At 51.1% G+C, this 16,352-nt stretch overlaps 1 long non-coding RNA gene across 1 annotated transcript; it reads left to right on the top strand.

The window, feature by feature from the left end:
* Nucleotides 1-4,211: 4,211 nt before the first annotated feature.
* Nucleotides 4,212-12,896, top strand: LOC116799991. The gene is made up of 3 exons (XR_004361152.1): nucleotides 4,212-4,447; nucleotides 8,518-8,523; nucleotides 12,886-12,896. It is a non-coding gene; the product is annotated as an uncharacterized LOC116799991 (long non-coding RNA).
* The last annotated feature ends 3,456 nt before the right edge of the window (nucleotides 12,897-16,352 follow it).

Genomic DNA, 16,352 nt, shown 5'->3' on the forward strand with positions numbered 1-16,352 from the left:
ACTGGTTTTTTTGCTTTTCTTCTTGAATCCCAGCGGAGGTTGCCCTTCTCACCATCATGTCCTACGACCGCTACCTGGTCATCTGCAAAGCCCTGCACTACAGGACCTTCCTGGGCAGCAGAGCTTGTGCCCACGTGGCAGCAGCTGCCTGGGCCACTGGGAAGAGGGTCTTGACCCTGGGCTGCAGGAGCTGCCGCCTGAGCTGATGATCTCCTGAGCAGTCAGACATGCAGTCCCTGTCCCTGTCCCTCTATTTCCTCCCTTTCTTGCTGCACGACCAGAAACGACTGTGCTGCTCTGCTGACTGGGCGGGGCAGGAGATGGGGGCACCGGGAGGGGCTGGACTGGGGCAGATTCCAGGGAGTAGAAATCCCCAGTGATCATCTGAGTGTAGCAGTGGGCAGGGTGGAGCACTACAGGGCTGAGGTGGCTCCATGCTCTGGGAGTGGCAGCAGGAGCACAGGGAGACACTGCCCCTGCTGCAATGACGTGCTGTGGTGTGTGCGAGGAAAGGACTCGTGTCTCTGAACACCCCAGTGGTTTGGAGCAGTGCACAGTCCAACTCAGGGGTGGACACCTCTCAGAGAGTCCCTGACACATTTCTGGGTGTGTGACTCCAGGAAAACCCTCACTGTGCCAGGGTAGCTATCAGACCCTTGCTGTCACCCTCCTGGTGTCCGGTGTAGTGATGAAAGTAGAAAGGTGATCATCAGACCCTGTTAATTTCTAAGGGGAGAAATGTCACTGTTGGAAAGAAGTGTCACTGAAGAGGGGAGATAAGGGAACATCATTGTTTCCTTCAACCTGTTCCACAGCAGGTTCCCCTGGAGCCCCAGGGACATCCTGCGGGAACCCAGAAGGGCAGAAAGGGTTGCCTTTGCTCTTGCGTGTTCACTCAGCTGGATCGGGCTCCTGGCCACAGGGAGCTCCTGGCAAGCGGGCAGCACTGCAGAGAGACAGCTCTGCCCAGGAGCAGCTCCGCTGCACAGCCCAGCAGGGCCGAGGGCACTGCCTGTAGCCACGAGAGAAGAGAAGCAAGGCAGAGGGAGTTAAAGGCAGAAGGAAAGATGGGAGGTGTTTCAGCTGAGACTGTCCCTTGGGGACATGACTTCACACTCCTCTGCAGAGTGAGTCTACAGGTGCAGGGCACTGTTGCTTGTGTTCCTGGAGGAATCTCCTGAAGCTACCCCATCCCACAGCCTTGTGCATCTGTCAGGACTCTCCCAGTTTCTCTGTTGCACAGGAGGAGGATGTTCTCCAGGGCAGGCCTTCGCTGCAGCACCGTCAGAGGGACAGTGCAGGTGGGCTCCTTCTCCCAGGGATGGCTGCGGGGTGGAGAAGGGGGGGGTTGTCTAAGTCTGAAGAGACTAGACTGTTTCCTAAAGAGGATGAGTTATGAAATAGACCAAACTCCTCTCTCGCAGCAATTGTGAATCCAAAATTAAGGGGCTTTAATCGAGGAAGTGTGGAAAAAGAACCAGAAGAAATAACAACCCTTTATTAAAAGAGATATATATATTGGCAACAACAGTAACAAAACACAAAAAAAAAAGTCTTAGGGAATACTTCTTTGTCCCTTAGCGCAGTCCTACTCGTTGCCTGCGGGGGCGCTGTGGGGTCGCTGGAGCTGTAGGACCTGCAGTGCCCTGTCGTGGTCAGCAGGGGCGCTGTGGGCTCGCTGGAGCTGTAGGACCTGCAGTACCCGTCGTGGTCAGCAGGGGTGCTGTGGGGTCGCTGGAGCTGTAGGACCTGCAGTACCTCTCGTGGTCAGCAGGGGCGCTGTGGGATCGCTGGAGCTGTAGGACCTGCAGTACCTCTCGTGGTCAGCAGGGGCGCTGTGGGATCGCTGGAGCTGTAGGACCTGCAGTACCTCTCGTGGTCAGCAGGGGCGCTGTGGGATCGCTGAGCTGTAGGACCTGCAGTACCTCTCGTGGTCAGCAGGGGCGCTGTGGGATCGCTGGAGCTGTAGGACCTGCAGTACCTCTCGTGGTCAGCAGGGGCGCTGTGGGATCGCTGGAGCTGTAGGACCTGCAGTACCTCTCGTGGTCAGCAGGGGCGCTGTGGGGTCGCTGGAGCTGTAGGACCTGCAGTACCTCTCGTGGTCAGCAGGGGCGCTGTGGGGTCGCTGGAGCTGTAGGACCTGCAGTGCCCTGTCGTGGTCAGCAGGGGCGCTGTTGGGCCCCGGCAGTCACCCCGTGGGCAGAGGGGTCTGCAGGGAGCGGTCCCGCCCGCAGGAGAAGCCGAGAAGGGAATAGGGGGCCCCTTTCCTCAGTGGAAGGAAGGGGCAAGGAAAAAAATGTTCACCCCCCAAGAGGACTCACTGTTCCCAGATGGTAGTGTTCCAAGGTTCTCCCCTCTTTCTCCCAGCCAGCACAGACCTCTCCGATGAAAAGAAGAAGAAACGACTCGTCGGTCCCGGCGGGAGTCACGAGGCACTCATGGCGCAGTGCCGGTGGTCAGGTCTCACCAAGACGAAAGAACCAGGAAAAGAGAGCTGTCCTCCCGTCTGCCCAACCATCCCCCACCTCACTCCAGCAGTAAATGGGCCATTAACCAGGCCAGCCACTTCCTTTGTAAGGATAATCGATTCCCTTCCCCGTTGGAACTCTGTTTCTCTTACAGGGAAAGCAGGGGAAGGGAAAATTCCTCTTTCAGATGTATAACCCATAACAGGGTGCAGCCAGGGGTGCCCGGGGCTCTCCTGCAGATCAGGGTCCCTGTGCTCCAGGGTTCTTTGTGTCAGGGCAGGGACCCTTCTACCTGCCGGGGTCAGGTCTCATCCTGCCTCGGTAGTTGCCCACACCTCTGCAGGGAGAAGCTGTCGGTGGGTGGCGAGAACCCCAGCACGAGACAGGTGGAGTCTTCCTGCCATTGGATGAGTGCTGTGTGGTGTCAGGGCTGCTCCTAGATCCAGATCACTCCAGTACATTTGCAAGAGCACTGTCAAATGGGAAGGACAAAGCACAATTATTAGGAAGGAAAGGAGCTTTTCTGAGTCAGTGTTTTCAGTTTCCTATTCCTGAGGAATCGGGGGGTTGAGAAATGGAAAAGGAGCTCTCCTGTTGGACAAGTCACTGAGACTCCTGAGCTGTAACTTGGAATGCACAGCGCTTCTGCAAGCAACTTCCTAAAGTGCTTTCGGCCTCTACTCTGCTTTTGACAGAAGCAGCATCACTTCTGCTGGATCCATCTGTTTTTTCTTGATCTGCCCTTTTCCACCTGCAAAAAGAAAAGTTGCCCAGTCAGTGCCCTGCAAACAGGCAGGTTTCTCTCAGGCCAAAGTGTGTGCACAGACATTCGCATGGAGTGCTGACAGGGAAGTCAGGAATGGATATCTGATGTTGAGTCTACTGTTTTGAAATCAGAAAACGTGGTGTTGAAGTCATCGTTAGCCTTTGAGAGGGAAACAGGAGAAAAATCGGATAAACTTGCTGCTAAAAATGAACTGCTTCAAACTGAGGTTGACCACCTTCAAAGTGTTGTTAAAATCTGGATGATTATGAAACAGTCAGCTCACCAATTACCCCATCAATACTAGATAGTGCCCGCAGTATAAAGGCATAAAGCCCTCCCAGCCCCTCCAGGAGCCCTCAAATCCTGCAGTCCCACAGGACACTCCCAACTTCCTCTCAAACCCTCCCAGGTCCCCAGACTGCCACCCAGAACCACAAAAACTCACAAGATGCCCCCAAACCCGTCCCAGTCACCTCCAGCCCTCCTAGGACCCCTCAAACCCTCTCCTAGTTGCCCCCTTCCCCTCGAGGATGCCCCCAAACTCTCTCCCAGTCCCTTCCCAGACCCCCGGTGATTCCCCAAAACACCTCACAGTCACCCCAATCTCCCCAACCTCCCTCCCAACCCCCTAAGCTCCCCCAAACCCCTTCCCACTTACCTCCATGACCCCCAACCCCTTCTCAGACTCCCCATTCCTTCCCAAACCCCATCCCAGTTGCTGGTCCGCCCCCCAGGCTCGGGTGAGGAGATGCCCCAGGCTGACGGGTCCACCCTGGCAGGGGGCGATTCCAGCAGCACGTCGAGAGCCACCCCCTGCCCCGAAAGCTCCCACCCAGCCTGGAGCCACCTCAGCTGCCCCTGCAGGGGAGAAATCCAGCCCGGAGCAGAGCAGGGGATGGGGCCCAGCTGGGACCTCGATGACCAAGGGTACTGGGAGAGCAGGAGAGAGACAGGGATGGGCTGAGGGGGTACTGGGAGAGAGGGGAGACACTGGGATGGGCTGAGGGGGCACTGGGAGAGACAGGGGAAAGTTTTTTGCCCCTTTCCTGGGCACTGGAACACCCTCTGCACCCCCATTCCCGGCCGTGCCGGCTCTCCTTCCCCCTCAAGCCTTGAACAGGTTTTGGGGCTCCCTCGTGGGTCACAGCCAATAGAACGGCTCTGCTGGAATGACGTCATTGGCAAATTCTGCTCAACCCCTCTCCTTGGGCCGGTGAGTCATCCAATAGAACGTCGATACTTCCGCGGGGGCTGCCGGGAGCGGGGCGGTGGTGGTGGGGAAGGGGAGGATCGCGATTGACCCCGATTGGTCCCGATCGATCCTGGCCCCAGGATCTCCCCCCCCACGAGGTTTTTCACGTGCGGCCCCAACGAGGCCATGGTGGTGTCGGGTGAGTTTGGGGGATCCAGGGGCTCCTGGTGACCCCGCTGAATCTCCCCCAAGACTCTCAGGAACTGCCCCGATCCCCCCCAAGACTCCTGGGGACCCTCCGAAAGCCCCCCTCCTTGGGGTCCCCCTTCCACCTTTCCTCCTCCCCCCCCAATCTCCTGTGCGTCCCCTTTAACCCTTGAAAATCCCCTGGGACCACCTCAGACCCCCAAAATCCTTCCTGGGGACACCCAAACCCTCTTCAGGATTCCTGGGCCCCTCCCGACCCCCTCCTAGAATCTTTTGGGTCTCCCCAACCCTTTACGGTGGATTCCTCCTTCCATTTTTCCCCCCTGGACTTCTTGGGGGTCAACCCCCCCCAGAAACTACTGGGAACCCCCCAGTGTGCCACCACGAGATTCTTGGGTCCCTCCCCTTCAGCCCCTTGTGGGTGCCCCCATCCTTTTCCCCCCTCGAAAATACTCTTGGGGGTCCCCCAATGTTGCCCCCAGCCCCCATCCTGCCGGGGATGGATTTGGGGGGATCTCCTTCCCCTTCCCTCTGACCTGAAGGCATCTGCCCTCCCTGTCTTTCTTCCTTCACCCCCAGGCAGAAAAGAGAAGAGAAACAGCCAGTTGGCCCTGGCAGGTGTTGGTGTGTGCAGGCTGTTGTTGAGTGGTTGAGAAGGGACAGGAGGGGGTTGGTGTTTGGGCAGAGTCCAGCAGGTGATGTCTTTCGTGTCTGGCAAGGCAAGGCAAAGAGGAACTTCTGTGCTGATGCTGTCACTTGTTTTTTGTGTCTGTTGGAACTGGAACAAGGATATTTTTCCGGGAAAAGTGCTGCCCTAGGATGCTGCCCTGCTCCCAAACATGGCCCCTTCCCCAGTCACATGTTGTTCTTTGTATTTTACCAGCAGTCCTTGGTTGGCCCCACGACCATCCAACTTTCAGTGTTCATGACATACCCATCAGCCCCTTCTCTTCTTGTCTCCTACACTTGCCAACCCTAAGCTGCTCCTAAGTTCTCTTACTGTCAGTTCATAAAGACGTCTTGTGAAGTGTTATTGATTTAGAAACTAAACCCTGGCATCTTTGTCTTTGCAAAAGATGTGTGTGAAAGGGCAGTGCTGGTGCAAAGCAGTGTTTTGAGCTTCATATTGGGTGATTGACAGCTTCCTCTGCATCACCCATGCACCCTGGGTTTCTTTGAAAAGTACATTTCACTCCAAATGGGACACCACATTAGCCTGAAGGACATCCTGTCCTCAAATGGATAACTGTAAATATTAATAATAAAGAAGTGACCCCCTCCATTATTCAAGAAAAGCTTGTATCTCTGTACTAAAAGCATCCAAGGGTCATGTCCCCCCATTTTCTATCTGACAAGGGTTTGGGGGGCTTGCTTTAATCAGGGAACCCTTGGTGGCCCCTTGCAGATGGGTGGGACTGCACTCTGGGGGTGTGGGGCTTTGGTTCTTTGGTTGCCTGGGGCCACTGCGAGTCACTGAGCCGGGGTGGGGACAATGGGCAGGGCTGATTGGGACAGGCTGTGGCGCCTGTGACATAAAAGGGAAGTGTCCCTGTGGGGCAGCTCTGCAGGGCCCATCAGGGGATGCTGCCCAGTGTAGCCTGTGCTGTGGGGAGCACGCACACAGGGAGAGACAGCAAGGCCACCCCAGGGAGTGGGTTCTGTCCCTGCCTGCAGGGCCCTGCCCCTGGCAGGAGCCCCTTGGGCAGGGCCCGGTGCTGCTGCTGGGGTAGGGTGTGAGGCCTTGCCGCCTGCCAGCTGCCTGGGCCCCTGTCCTTGCTGAGCCACATCCCTGAGGCTCCCGTCCCCCAGCATCAGCTCCCTCCTTCCCAGCCCCAACCAAGCTCTTCTCTGTGTCCTCCTGCAGGCCATGGTTTTCACGATATTTCTTTTGGTGCTTGTGAAAAGCATGATCCAGTCCCTGCAGACAGTTGGGGAGGGGCTGTAAAAGACTCAATGAGCTTGGAGGTCTTTTTCAAGCTGAAGGACTCTTGGATTCTGTGATCGTGTGCTGGATTCAGCTGGGTCCGTGTTAGCAGCATTAGTTTGCTCCCAAAGTTTCCTCGCTGTCAGCTCTTGTGGCCTAAGGCTTGAGCTCCTTTAGTTCGTTGTGCTGAGCTGCTGATGGGAAATGAGAGGCCACTGTTCCCTGTAGAACAGTGAGGGGGAAGGTGTTTTCAAATTGGAAGAGGAGTACTGTTTGTGTGTGGCCTCCTATGTGGCCTTGTCGCCTTTGAGGGGTTTGAAGGAGGAGAGCTTTGCCAAAGTGAGAAGTGAAATAGTGTGTTGGCTGTGGGAATGGGAAGTGAAAAGAGGGAAAAAGAATGGAAAGGCATCTGCTGATACTGTCATTTGTTTGTTATGTCTGCGTGTAGCAGGGAGATTGCCAAAACTGAAACCAGTACACAGTTGAAAGCTGAACAAAACAACATTTATTGCAAAGAACGTAGCAAGCAAAATGAGAAAGTGAGAGACAGAAAAGAGAAGGGAAACAAGCCCCCAGGACAACCCCCCATTGACTCAAGTGTTACTTACCAGGTTGTCTTACCGACCCCAGAATGCTTAGAATTCCCCAGAGCAGAAGCTACATCCTCATTATTCTCATGAACCAATTTTCATTAATGTGAGGAAAGCTGGGAGACTGTAGAAACATCAGTTGAACTTCAAAGTCTCCTGTTTTCTGTCTCTCCTCAGACTTAGAAACAGGGTTCTCCCTTGTTTTCATCCCTGTCTCCCAAATGACAGCCCAACTCCCAAAACTGCATACAAAGATTCCTCCCGCACCAAGGGTGCCAGCACAGAAAGCTTTAGCTGCTCATGGCGTGCTAAGCCTGGCCCACAAACTGCACCAAAACCCCAAAACTTCCAGACTTTCTTTCATGGGGAAAAGGGCTGTTGTTTCCTGTTTTCAGCCCTGCCTCCCAACTGACAGCCAGACTCCTAAAATTGCGTACAAAGATTTCTCCCACACCAAAGATGCCAGCACAGAAAGCTCTTGCTGTTCATGCAGTTCCAAGCCTGGCCCACCAAATACACCAAAGAGCCAAAACTTTCAGGCTTTCTTTCCTGGGGATAAGGGCTGTCGTTTCCTGGTTTCAGACCTACCTAACGACTGCCAACCTGACTCCCAAAATTGCATACAAAAAAGATTCCTCCCACACCTAAGGTACCAGCACGGAAAGCTCTTGCTACATTAGGAGTCTCCAGGTTGACAAACCAACTGAACCACAAAGCAAAGCTTCCAGGTTTTCTTTCGTGGGGATAAGGGCTGATGTTTCCTGCTTTCAGCCCTGCCTCCCAGCTTCCAGCCCGACTCCCAGAATTGCATACAGATGAAGATTCCTCCCAGAACAAAGGTGTCAGCACAGAAAGCTCTTGTTGCCCATGGAGTCCCCAGGCTTGCTGTGGGAGGTATCTTTGTTTGTATAGAATTTTGGGAGTCAGGATGGCAGTTCAGAGGCAGGGCTAACAACACGAAACAACAGCCATTATCACCAGGAAAGAAAGATTGGAAGCTTTCGCTTGGTGGTTCAGTCGGTCTGTCAGCCTGTAGAAACATCAGTTTAACTTCAAAATCTCCTGGTTTCTGTCTCTCCTCAGACTTAGATCAGGGTTCTCTGTGGTTTCCCAAGTCTCAATGCCAGGGTAAGACACTGGTTTATGAAGTTGCCTGACCAAACCAGGAGCCTGTTTCTTTAGCAACAGTTTTCTCTCTGCACTCTGGTGCAACAAGACTTTGAAGGTGGTCAACCACAGTTTGTAGCAGCTCATTTTAGCAAGAAGTTTATCTGATTTTTCTCCTGTTTCCCACTCAAAGGCTAACGATGACTTCAACAGCACATTTTCTGATTTCAAAACAGTAGACTCAACATCAGAAATCCATTCAGAAGCGGGTGAATTTTTAGCTTCTTATTGTGCACAAGACAAACAGGCTTATAACACTACACGAATTGTACCTTTACCGTTTCCTTCCTTACATTTCTGCTTAGCCTGACATTGTTTCATGCATAGCACAATTTTCTCCTTAAGTTTCTGAAACCTTTCAACCAAGTCTTTCCCAGCCTGGGAAGGCAGAGATTTGTATTTTTGCAGCAGATTATCCTTGACTACCCTGCTTCACTGCAGCAATTTAATGCCACCTGAAAGGACTGAGTTTAGATTTTTGCCTGTCAGTGCCCCCAGGAAAGTCGAGACTGTTATAAGTAAATGAAACTTATGCTGAAATATAGCAGCAAAAATTTATTAAAGATTTATATAAAACGCAAATAAGCAAAACAGCGAGCTGGGCTGCCGGGGAGACCCCTGCTCCACTCACGACCAGCAAAGCAGTGGGCAAAACCAGTATTCTTTATACCATTGTCAATTCCCTTCCCATAGTCACTTGTTATCCTTCTATTGGATCCGAGTTCGCAAGTCTGGTTCTGGTTGGTTCTTTTGCAAACTCGCTTTCATTTGCCACGTACTTCCCTTTCCATAGTTTTAGGTAATTTTTCATCCTTGAAGCCTACTGTGTGAATCTCTCCAGATGTTCATCTTGGATCCTTTTTATCGTCTTCATACTTGACCCTTTGATCCTTGTCCTTCCCTTTGTTACTTTAGGCGTACACATTTAGACAATATACAAAAGACTTATTCAGTAAGGCATAATAACTTGTTTTGTCAGCTTAAGAACTGCAGCTGCAGGACTATCAGCTTATAGTACTGACAGGTTAATTACCCATTTTGCAACTTAGAGTCTTTTGGCCTTAACAGAACATTGATTCCAATAATATATATATAGAAATATAACATGCAATACCATTGAATGAGTAAATTACTTTACTACTAATAATTTGATGAGTAAATTACGTTACTACTACTAATCTATTACAAGACCCTTGTGTCCAACCAGTCCGTGATATCTTGTAATGAGATCCTTCCTGTAAAGATTCACAAGATCAGAGGGTGATTTGAGTGCCCTTGTCAGGGGGATCTCAGCCAACAACATGAATACCCCTCAGCAGACCCTGCTGAAGTGTTTCCCACCACTGACAACTGAAAGAACTCACTCCAACAGTTCAGGGAATAACACTCTTTATTAATACAAATTGTGACAGGTTAATAAGGTTTGTCATGGGTGGTGATAAGGTCTGGCTGCAAAAATATGTTTTAAAGCAATCTTCTGACATATATGAAGCAAGCACAAGCTCTGGTCCTAAAAGCAATAGTTAACATGCCTTGCCAGTGCCCTTGGCCATCTCCAGCACAACTTGTCCTGTGCTGTCCCACAGCTGCTTCTGTTTCCCTGCAGGCTGCAGACACCCATCTACCTTCCCCCCCGGCTCTCACCCCTGCCATTTGCAACCCTTCCCTGAGCGCTGCCCACCCTCACACTCTGTTTCTTCAAATACACACATGGAGTGATCTCCTCCTCCTTCTGGATGCTTCTCCTCCCACAGCAATGCCCTTGCAGGGACATTTCTTTCTCCTCATCCCCTCTCTCCACCTTTCCAACTGCAGTGTGGGGCAGTGTCTCTGTCTCGGGCAGTTTCCTTCCTCCTAGGAAAGCTCCAGCAGGTGGGACACAGCCTTTCCAGCAGCATGCCAACCCCTCAGCCTTCCTGGGGCCTTCTCCCTGCCCTGACAGCGGCAGCTTCCGTGTGCTGTCCCCAGGCTGCTCCTTTCAGCTGCTGGCATAGACAGGGCCCAGCTGTGCTAGGTGCTGTCCCATCCTGCGCTCAGCACGAGGAACGGAGCAGCCCAAAGGGAAACCCCGTTGCTGGAGTGAGCCCAGGTCCTATGGTAGAGGGGATCTCCCAGTCCCTGTGACAGCCTGTTGGTCACAGCCTTGTGCTGGGCTGCCCCTCTCTGAGATGCCCCACAACCTGAGGGACAGACACAGGGAGCTGTGTTCACAGAAGCACATCCCAGGGCTGCATTCAGGTGGTTTCCAAGGGGATGTGACTCTCAAAATGAAGTGATCTCAAGACACTGTCCTTCCTGGCCTCTCTAGAAGTAGCTGATGGCGTTTGTGCTCACTCTTATTCCTCTCTACACACACACACACGCAGAGTGTGAATGCTTAAGTCTCTTCTTTACAGTGCAAATATGCTCATTTGATGTTCCTCCGTGGGAGACAAACAATCCTTATGAGGTGGAGAGATAGACCAGTGCTGGGAACAGTGATTGCAAGGGACTGGTTTGTGATGAGTGCACTGGGGCCCCTTGAGCAGGGGGCACAAAAAATAGGGTCACAGATCAGACTATTTTGGTCACTGTTGGTCCTTAAAGAGTATTCATGGAGGCTGTGGAAGGGACACGGCTGTGTGCCCCCATCCTGTACAGTCACCAGCTTCATCTCTTCAGTGGTGCTTTATGCAGCAGGAAACTTCCTGGAGGTTGTTCTTGGCAGCAACTTTGAAAGAACACTTGAGCCTTCAGGCACTGCCCTGAGGAGATCCCCTTTTCTTTTGGAGCTCAGTTCTGTCCCAGCAGTGCCAGAGTGCTGCACCAACGGCAGGGGAGAGACGGATGGGTAGGGTTTTTTTTTTCCTTTCTGGAAGGGCAGTTGTTTGCGGGCAGGAGCCCCTTCATAAATTGGCCATCGGAGGGCCAAAACTGAATGTGGACAAAGATTCCTCCCAGACCAAAGGTGCTGGATTTTCTCTATGATTTCTCCTGTAGGGTTTCCTTTTTCATTTAACAGTAAAGTCATAAAAACACACTTATATTAATGTGGAGCTCTCTTAGTAATCCTCTTTCGAATTGGAGCTGATAATGCCATTTTGCAGCATGGTGTCTGGACCACCAATAAAACAGGAGTCTTCATTTTTTCCGCCTTAATATGCTGAATACAATTCTGTAGATTATTACAGGGCCTATCTGCACCTGGCTGCTCCCTTTCCATGGGCTATTTTCTATTCTGTTCTTCCCCCACTACAGACAAGGAATTAGTCTCTCCAACTGAGCCTCAAAAGGGCATCCTGAACAAATGAATCAGAACATAACATTGCAAACTTCTTACTGTCATCCGAGTATAATTTAATCCCAGAGGCTCCAAAATCATGCAGCCTGACTATCCAGGAGATGAAAGACTCTCCAGGTTTTTGTTTAAATCTATCCATAATATCGTTGATTTCATACTGAGTAAAGTCTTCCACAACATCATGCCTAACTGGATAACCAGTAGGATCACCTTCCAATTTCTTCTGTATTATTGTCTTTGCTTCAGCAAACACTTGACCTTCTGAACTACTATCAAAATTGGTCGAATCCCAGATATTTCCATCTCATTTTTCAGGATCCTACTCCATCCCTGCCTCTTTCAACAGAGCATGCTCTTTTTTTCTATTTACTCAACCCCTTTGCTTTCAATATTTATATTGGGCTACCCTGACAGCACTCTTTCTGCCTCTGTTTGATAAGTGTCCAACTTGTCCATTAATAGTTGCAACATTCGGCATTGCACCATAACTTTTTTCCCCTGCAATTCACATACTTGCTTCTCCAAATTAATCTTGTCCTGACACATTTGTTCTCTCTGATGATGTTGTTTTAAATATGTGGCATGCAAAACCCATCCTCATCTCCCTAGAGCATTGACTTCCTTTCCTTTCTCTACTGAAACCTTCTGTAAACATTTCACTACATCAAGGGGTTCTGCCTCCTTCAAATTGGAGTCCCAGTTCTCACAGAAACCATAACATGACCACTCAGGGACCAAAATACAACAAGGTAACTGTTCCCAGTCAGGAATATCCAGTTCTATATTTGTCTTAGCAACATTTTTCTTTACATTAAAAAAGTATTCATTTTGTACCCTGCGCTGTGATGCCACATTTGTTTTGCTGGCAGGCTGGGTACTCAACAGAATGACTATACACTAGTCATTGTATAATATGAACAGTTGCCTAAATAAGCACAATAAAACAAATCAGATATATATGTAGTACAAAAGAAAATTAGTGATGCATCAAATCATTATTGCCTAGAGGGAGAAAGAACAATGACTAAGAAGAAATGCATCACCAATTAACACCAGCACCACAATTCCTCTGAGAAACCCCATTACAGCTGATGCCAGAGTTTCAGGTAACTGTGAGAATTCCTAGGTTGCTGGCCAGGCGCTCCAGCGTGGTCAAATGTGGAAGTCATGGAACAGCTGCACACATGTGTTTCCTACCTTTTTCCAACATGCAGTCATAACAACTATATACTTTATCAAATACTATTTATCAAAGACATACTTTATCATGTTTCTCATAGTCATGAGTGAGCATCAATTCTGGTTCTCATCCACTACACCTAGTGGTACTTAAAATGTAGGAAGAGCTCAGCAACAGCTCCATCCTCATCACCCAGCAGTGCCTGCACACCAAGGAGAAGCCGTACAAGTGTCCCGAGTGAGGGAAGACTCAGCTGCTGAGATGGAGCAGCTCCCATCCCATCAAGCATTAGCAGATCTATGTGGGGGAGAGGCCCTTCCCTGCCCCAACTGCAGGAAGAGCTTCAATTGCAGCTCCTGCCTCATCACCTACTGGCACATTCACACAGGACAGAGGCCCTACAAGTGTCCTGAATATGGGAAGAGCTTCGTCGTGAGCTCTGCCTTAACCAAACACCAGTGGACACACCGCTAAGGGAAGCCCTACGAGTGCCCAAACTGCAGAAAGAGCTTTGTCCCTGCTCAACTTCATCACCCACTGGAGGTCACATGTTGGTGGCCCACCTGGTGACCCACGTTGCCAGTGTTCCACATTGGGAAGATGACAGGCTGGTGGTCTCCACATCCTACTGGTTCCCCATAGGCACCTAGATGACCGCAGGGGGAGGAACATCCATCGGGATGCAGACTGATGTCAGAAATTCATTGGGAGGAGTGGATTTGTTGACTTTAGACCCCAGAAAGACCACCTGCTCCATCCAATCATTTCTTTTGGTGGGTATCAAAAAACTCTGGATGATCTTCGAGATCCTATCCAGCCTATACAATTCCATGATTCTAATTCTCTATTGCCCATAGGCATCTTTCACCTCCTAGTGATGATGGGGCAAAAAGACCAATATTTTGGAGAAACTGGGATGGAAACCCTTCCAAAAAAGGCACTTTCACCCATCCAGTCCAACCCCACAGACACTCACACACTGCCAGTATGTAAATCCTTTACTTTGGCCCTGGTTTTCTTTTGATGCATCTTCATCCTTAAAACCATGCCAAAGTGAAGTAAAAATAAAGAAATTGAACAAAGACATTTAAAGCCCTCCATTTTACAGGGATTTTGGGGAAATTTGGGGTTCTGGGGAGATTTAGGGAGGTTTCCACAACATCAGGCTTGCCCAGGCCAGGTGAATGGGGCCACAATCTCATAATTGTGCTGGCAGTTCATGTCCTTGAGCCCATCTGTTCTCCAGTAATTCCGGTTGGCTGTTCCAGTGCCTGGCCTGGGTCTCCCCGTATGGGGTGTTCCCCACAAACTGCCCAATTCAATGGTGAAGTGTCCAAGTTGCTACCAGGTGTAGATGTGTCCACAAACCTCTTCCTGGTCAGGGATGGTCAGGAAGTGACACTCACCTTTCCCAGAAAAGGGAACACCCCTGTCTGGAGAGGGACAAAGGTTGGGGGGTGCCCCCCTGCTTTCCAGGGGCCCCCAGCACCCCTCAGCAGGTTGGGAGCTCAGGTGTCACCCTGGACTCCCCTTTCCTACCCTGCTCTGCCACAGGGCTGCCACAGAACAGGGGAGGAAGGCTCGACCCCCAACTCAATTAGAAAAGACCCCCAAAGCCATACTGCGCGGCTGCGTGAGGGGATTTCCAAAGTTCTCACGCGTGTGCAGAAGAGGTGGACTTACATAACCGGGAGGTGGGACTGAGGGCCTCGGGCTGGGCGGTGCTGGCCACACCTGGGAGGTTGTGGTCACTCAGTTAATTGTATAAAAGTAGACAGTGCTTTCTTGGAAGGGAGGTTAACTTCATACCAAGGACAACGTTGCCTTTTGGCGGGGACGCCTGCCAGTTTGTGAACTTACTGACTCTCCAAGGATGCAACTTCTACTATGGGTAATTACAGGCATGCTAGGTCGGTAAGATTACTTTATGGGCAACAGCTGGGTAACTGGGGAAGTCGTGCTGGGGGCTTATTTCTCTCCTCCTTCCTCCCTTTTGGGTTTGTTCATTTTGTTGGCCACCTCTTGGTAATAAATATTGGGTTTTGTTAAGCTTTTAATGGTGTCATGGTTTTCAAGCTTCAGTATGTCTCAAACCCTTCCCTAATACCCCAGCTCAGTTTGGGGCTGTTTCCAACCCTGACCTGCTCAGTTTTGGAGTCTCAGCCCATTCCAGATTAGTTTGGGGTCCATTTACCCCTTCACCCTTTTCCGTTTTCCCCCAATCCTCAGCCCTCCAGACACTCAGTTTTGGGTGTGCCACTCCACTTCTCCCTGGAAGTGGCTCAAAGGCTTTGGAGGCCTTGGTGGTCTCACCCCTCTCTACCGGATGTACCTCTGGACAGTTCCTGCCAACTCCTTTGCTCGTTGCTCCTAAGTGATCTTGCTGTCAGTTCCTAAACAGATCTTTTCAAGGGTTCCTGATTTAGAAACTAAAGCCTGACATCTTTGTCTTCCCAAAAGATGGATGAGACTGAGCAGTGTTGGTGAAGATCAGGGGAGGGCTTTGCACTGGGGACTTGATACATGTGCATCATACATGCAATCTGGATTTCTTGGAAAAAGATTTCTCACTCCAAATGCAACACAACAGTAGGCTCTAGGACATCCTGTCATCAAACAGAGAACTCCAAAGATTAATGAACAAAAAAAATGACCCCCCAGTATTCAAGAAAAGCTTGTACCTATTTCTAAAAGCATCCGTGAGCCCTGTCAGCCAATTTCATACCTGACAAGGGTTTGGAGGGGTGCTTTGTCACGGGAAGCCCTGGAGGCCCATGGCACAGGGGTGGGGCTGCACTGTGGGGCTGTGGGGCGCTGGTTCTTTGGTTGCACAGGGCCATTCCGGAATGGAGAGGATAGGCCGTGACCTCCCAGAGGAGGTGTTCCCTCGGGGGAGCTCTGCAGGGCCCCCGCAGCAAATGCCCCCGGCGCGGCCTGTGCTGCGGGGGACGCGCGCACAGGGAGAGGCTGGGCCGGCACAGGGCCGGGGCAGAAAGGCCAGCCCAGGGAGGGGGTTCTGCCCCTGCCTGCAGGGCCCAGCCTTGGGCGGGAGCACCGTGGGCAGGGCCCGGTGCTGCTGCTGGCTCGGGGCTCAGGCCTTGCCGCCTGGCAGCTGCCTGGGTCCCTGACCCTGCTGCGCCCCACGGCCGAGGCTCCGTCCCCGCTGCCCCCCGGCAGCAGCAGCTCCCTGCGTGGCAGCCCCAGTCAGGGCCTGGTGTGTGTGCCCTGCGGGCGGAGGCTTTGCTACAAAGGAACTGTTAACACTTTAAAATATTTTAGCTTAGCTAGCCTGAGAAATTCACCTGATAAAATAATGCTGATAAATATTTTTGCTTGCCTGAGAACCCTAATTACCTTAGATAAGAAATACAATTTTGTAAGTAGAAATTATGTAGATAACATTTTTGTATCATTTAAAAGGAGTAACCACGTCAGAAACCAGCCTCCAAGGCTGTGAATCTACCCATCCAAAATCAACGGATGTGTTTCGAGGTTTGCAAACGAGACAATAGACCTTGAGCATGTGCAAAGTGAGGAAGACTATGAAAAACAACCACCAAATGACCATCAGAGGGACT

The sequence above is a fragment of the Chiroxiphia lanceolata genome, chromosome 30 (assembly GCF_009829145.1).
Source record: "Chiroxiphia lanceolata isolate bChiLan1 chromosome 30, bChiLan1.pri, whole genome shotgun sequence".
NCBI classification, from domain to species: domain Eukaryota; kingdom Metazoa; phylum Chordata; class Aves; order Passeriformes; family Pipridae; genus Chiroxiphia; species Chiroxiphia lanceolata.